The sequence below is a fragment of the Nicotiana sylvestris genome, chromosome 10 (genome assembly GCF_000393655.2).
Source record: "Nicotiana sylvestris chromosome 10, ASM39365v2, whole genome shotgun sequence".
In the NCBI taxonomy this organism is placed as follows: Eukaryota; Viridiplantae; Streptophyta; class Magnoliopsida; order Solanales; family Solanaceae; genus Nicotiana; species Nicotiana sylvestris.
In genome coordinates this window covers 151,118,772-151,124,839 of record NC_091066.1, presented here as the reverse complement: position 1 = coordinate 151,124,839, position 6,068 = coordinate 151,118,772, and the positions used below count along the sequence as shown (strand labels likewise).

Below are 6,068 nucleotides of genomic sequence, written 5' to 3'. Positions count from 1 at the left end.
CAAAGAAACAATTTGTTGTGTTAGTGTATTTAAAGCATCAACCTGATTACCGTAGCAGCCTTCTTGATGATTACATGCTCAGATGGCCATTGGATGGCACTCTCAGAAATCTCGTTCAACAATTGCAATGCTTCCTCCATGGTTTTCCCCATTACAGAACCTCCTGCAGCTGCATCAATCACATTTCTAGCAGAGGGTTTTAACTCGTGATAAAAAATATACAGTTGCATGTGTTCAGGAACGTCATGGTGTGGACATTTTCTTAACATTGCTTTTAATCTTTCCCAAGCTTGATAAACTCACTCAGTATCAGTCTGCAAGAAATTAGAGATGTCTTGTCTTAACTTTGTGATTTTAGCAGGGGAAAAATATTTATTTAAAAATTTCTGAGTCATTTGGTCCCATGTGGTAATGGAACCTTGTGGAAAACTTCGCAACCAAGTCTTGGAATCTCCTTTTAAAGAAAAAGGAAACAGCCTTAACTTGATAGCTTCAGGAGGTACTCCATTATACTTTGTTGTTTCAACAAGTTCCAAAAGTCAATTAAATAATTGTGTGGATCTTCACTTGCGTCTCCAGTGAAGATGCAAGACTGTTGAATTGTTTGAATCAGGCCAGTCCTGATTTCAAAGTTGATGGCTGCCACTGGAAGTTTTCTGACACTAGATTCATAGTTGAAGCGGTCAGGTCTAGCATAATCCCTTAAGATTCTGTTTGTTGGCCTTGGTGCTGCTTCATCAAACTGATCCTCCATATGGACTGGTGGTTGAATATCTTCTACTCCCTGATTTTCCATTCCTTCACGAGCTATACTTTGAGAAGATGATGTTTTTCCTTTCCTGCACAATCGAAGAGATTTTTCAATTTATGGATCATAACTAAACAACTTTTTTGTAGAAGAGCGGGTCATAAACTACTTAAAATTTTAAAGAGAAAAAAAATAACAATAGTTTCTAACGCAGTACTAGTAATTAATAAAATAACTAAAGAAATTTTTAAAGATAACAAAAATAGTTAGAAAAAAAAAAACACGCTAATATATATTAAGTATAAGTAAAGCTAGTACTAGTAAATAATAGTAATTAGAGATAAGGTTAGAATAGTATTTGTAGATAAAAGTACTAGTAATATTATACTAAATATACTAAAGAAAAACTAATGATAGAAGTAGTAAGAAGTACTTAATAGTAGATAGTGAAAATACTGACAGAAATAATAATAATAATAATAATAAATTCTCAAATTAGTAACAAAATATTTAATCTGAAGTAGATGTATGCCAATCCCCGGCAACGGCACCAAAATTTTGACGAGGTCAATGTGTATTGGAATTTTCTGCTCGTACTCTGTCAAATTCTAATATAGTTTAAGATATCGTCCCACAAAGACTGGATAAACTATGCTACAGATTTGTAATATTTTAACTACTATTTGAGAGAATCAAATTGATGAAAAGTGAGTGAGGTTTAAAACTTGTTATATGCTTAAACAAAACAAATATTTTTGGAAGATTTATAATTTAAAAAGGAGTTGGGAATCATTGAATTCACTTTATAATATTACTATAATAAAATCTCAATTTTTACATTTATTTCTCTAAAGAATAATTGCTTATTTCTAATACAATTATATTTTGCTCACTAAGAAATAATCAATTAATAACACTCCATGAGAATTATGTTAATTAATCAATTTAAGACTAGTGACATTTAAACCGAAATATTTTTCTTGCTTGAATTGTGCTAAAAGAAAGTAAAAACTTTGTGAGAATACTTTTACCAAGGATCAATAATCTTGCCTACAACAATTCCTCCATGAGAACTAAAACTGAGGCAAGCAAGATTATTGAGGCAAGCAAGATTATTGACTTGAAATAATAGTTTACTGAAAAATTACTTTCACACTACTATTTTATTCATCGGTTATTATATATTAATTTTGCTCCACGAAAATTACAAAATTAATATATGAATAACTTAGAAATAAAATATATAGATGTGATGATAGAGTAATTAAAAACCATCATTTCAGCACAGTATGAAATGCAAATAAAAAGTTTCAAGCCAAGAATATAAAAATTGAGATAGTATTATACAATATATCAAGCTTCATCAACTATCCCAACGAAAAGAGATTACTCCATTATGGAGTAAGAAAAGCTAAAAAAGATATTTAGAAGACTAGAAATATTTAAAAGACTAAGGAAATATTTTACTACAAAGAAAGAAGACCAAGACTAGTTCTTGTCTTACTAAGATTTGATATCCTTATACAAAGAGAGCTTGCTATTTATAGGAAAAGATGAGTAGCTTTTGTCATGTTCCACTTTTGCGAATGTGAATTCCATGTATGCGAAGTGACCTTTGTATACGTAGATTCTATATATGCAACTATGGCACTTGTGCATAAGTTAGTCTTGCAAATGTAGCTTCCATGTATTCAAAGTGACCTTTGTGTAGGTAGATTCAATGTCACGACTCATTTCCATAATAGGTCATGATGACGCCCAACACCATTGTCAGGCAAGCCAACGCGGAAGTAGGTGATGATATGCAATATTTAATAATAATTATACAACCCCAAAGAACTGTCTACTAATGTACGTGCCAAGACCTGGTGTCACAAGTAGTGGACAACTAGTAGAATGTATAAAAGAATAATACTATCCTACTATCCGGGATAGAATAGACAGCAAAAGTAAAGAAAGACCCCATCAAGCTGCTGAACGGCGCAGGAAGGGAGCAGCTCACCGTGGAAGTCTCGGTCTATGAATCAGGGGCACGCACCAGTCTGGTAGCCAGATATACCTGTCTCAGTTCCTGTACAATTAAGTACAAAAGTGTAGTATGAGTACATAAATAATATGTACCCCGTAAGTATCCCGTATAATCTCGAAGAAGTAGAGAGGAGAGGTCGACTTGATACTTACTAAGGTCAATAATACAATGTAGAGTTACACTAAGCATGTAAGTCACAAATAATCAACAGTTTATAGCAAGAGGCAATATGTCATGTTCTTAACAATTTTACAATTAGCCATTTACATTTCAAATATTTAGCCGGTCAAGTCATAGATAAGATTTCACATAGATATCATGCGCACACTATGCCGAGGTCGACGACCCGATCCAACAGAAAATAAACTGTGCACTGTCAGAGGGTCGAATGGCATGAACCATAGATGCATCTATTCATACCGAGGCGATCGGCCCGATCCACACATATCAATTAATATCAAGAAAACACACGAAGGCACATTTATATTCAAATAAAATCATGCAAGGGTTCAACAAGTATATATGCTCACCATTTTTCCCTTCCAAGTCTCTAGCATACCCTAAGTGATCACATTAGCACAAAAACATAGAGATATTCACTATATAGCATGATGTGGGCCCTACACTACCCAAACAATTAACATAATAGTAGCTACGCACGGACTCTCGTCACCTAGTGTGTACATAGCCCCGTATTTAGTAGCAAATTACTCAATTATTACACCTATAGAGATAATTCCCTCTTACAAGGTTAGAAAGGAGACTCACCTCGCTCCAAAGTACACTCCCAATACCAAGAACGAGTCCAAGCCCTCAATTCGGATCCGAACGATCCCAAACTAGTTAAATGAGGTAGGAACTAGTCAATATAGACTCACAAGATCGTATTCTAGCTATTTAAGCAATTTCCCAACCCTTAACACAAGTTTCTTAAAATCCGACCCCGGACCCACATGCCCGGATTCCGAAATTTTTCGAAGGAAGTTGTTCTCTATAACCTAAGGATCAATAATATATGATTTCTAATTTATTCCATAACAAATTTCGTGGTTAAATCTAACTTTTATTAAAACCCTAGGTTTTTGCTCTAACCCCATGATTTCAGCTTAATACTAGTGTTTAATCTACCTAAGACATAAATATTAAACTAGAAATAGGTAGAACACACTTACCTCAAGATGCTAGGCGAAGGTCTTCTCTCAAAAGCTCTAAAATCGCCCAATGGAGGAGCGAAATATGGCAAAAGTGGACTTATAACCCGTAATAAATGAACTCACTGCTTTAGCAATTTTTGCATCTGCGGTCAAGAGACTGCATCTGCGAAATGGGCAAAAAGGGCTGGGACCGCTTATGCGGGACTGGGGCCGCTTCTGCGGTTTGGCCTGGCCTTCCCTGGGCAGCATCTGCGGTCTCGCACCTGTTGTCCACCAACCGCAGGTGCAGTTATGACAGAAGCAGCATCTTCAGCACTTCTCAAAAATTTTCACTTCACTCGAGCCTCGTTTGATTAACGCTTGGGGCTCTAGGGCCCCGCCCGTACATACCGACAAGTTTGAAATCACAAAACGGACCTACTCAAACCTTTGGAACACCCGAAACAATGCTAAATCTAAGAATCACTCCCTAAAACCAAATGAATCAAACTTATGAACTTCAAGTTCTCAATTTTCCTCCAACGGGCCAAAACGCCCTTAAACTACTCGGATTGACACCAAATTTTTGCGGGCAAGTCTTAAATGATATATCGGAACTGTACCGGGCTTCGGAACCAACATACGAGCCTGATACCCATGAAATCAATCATTAAATAGTTTCTTTAAATCCTTAAAACTTCAGATTAATAATTTCTAACAAAAATTCATTAATCGGGCTAGAGACCTCAGAATTCGATTCCGGGCATACGCCCAGGTCCCATATTATCTTACGGACCCTCCGAAACTGTCAAATTATGAATCCGGGTCTGTTTGCTCAAAATATTGATCCAAGTCAACTTAGCCTTTTTAAGAAAATCCTAAGGAACCAAATGGGCATATTTCACTCCAAACTCTTTCAAATCCTGAACCAATCATCCCCCCAAATCGTATATTAGCTAAAGCAAGCACGGGAACTCTTATTTAAGGAAACGAGGTTCAAAAAGGCAAAACGACCAGTCGGGTCGTTACATTAAATATATGCAAATATGACGCTTGTGCTTCACTCTTGACTTCATGAGTTAGTCTTGCATATGTAGATTCCATGTGTGCGAATGTGACCTTTGTAAATATAGATTCCACGCATGCATCTATGACTCTTTTGCTTCCATTCTTGTCTTCATGACTTAGACTTGCAAATGTAGGTTTCATGTATACGAATGTGACCTTTGCGTATATAGATTCCACATATGCAACTATACTCCTTTTCATCTCTAATTGTCTCTTTCCACAAGCCCATATGTATATTCCACATTTGTAAATATGACGATGATGTGTGCAACTGTGGCTTTGCTTCATTCTCTTGTCTTTTTCATAATTTCTTTTTTCTACAAGAATTGTTAGAAAATATGCGAGGATAGGATATTATTATTCATATTTTATTTTAAAAACTTATTTTTTACATATAAAATTACATGAATAATTTATATCCATCAGCTGCAAAGAAGGTGAATGTCCAAACATGACTTAAAAGGGGACTTTTTGTGAAGGACAATTGAAAGGAGTCTATTGATGATGTATACAGCAGTACTAACACATTCTCCTCAGAACCTTAATGGTACTGAAGACTAAAATCTGAGTGCTCGAGCAACCTCCAAAATATACATGTGTCTTCTTTCAGCAACTCTATTTTGCTGTAGAGTGTAGTTGCATGAGCTTTGATGTATAATCCCCTGAGATTATAACAATTCTGACATATGGGAATTGAAGAACTCACACCCATTATCAATTCTAAAAAACTTAACAGAGGTTGAGTAGACATTCTTAATCATAGTAAAGAAAGATCTAAGAGCAACAAAAACCTCAGCTTTAGTAGGTAAAAGGAAGAGCCATGTATACCTGGAATAGTCATCCACCAAGGTCAAGAAATACCTCTTTTCATTATTGGCGGGGACTCTATAAGGACCCCAAACATCAACATGAATTGTATGAAAGCGGGATTTGGACAATGTAGGACTAAAAGGAAAATATAGTCTTGTTTGTTTAGTTAAAGGGTGTTGTACAATGCTTTTCTTTACTACTACATTCAACAGCTTGAAAATCATGAAAACCATTCAGTTTCTGCAATATATCTAGAGATTCATGGACCAATCTCTTATGC

At 35.6% G+C, this 6,068-nt stretch overlaps 1 non-coding gene across 1 annotated transcript; it reads left to right on the top strand.

Annotated features, from left to right (window-relative positions):
* The first annotated feature begins 240 nt into the window (after positions 1–240).
* Positions 241–347, top strand: LOC138880587 (small nucleolar RNA R71). Its single transcript, XR_011403316.1, has one exon. It is a non-coding gene; the product is annotated as a small nucleolar RNA R71 (small nucleolar RNA).
* The last annotated feature ends 5,721 nt before the right edge of the window (positions 348–6,068 follow it).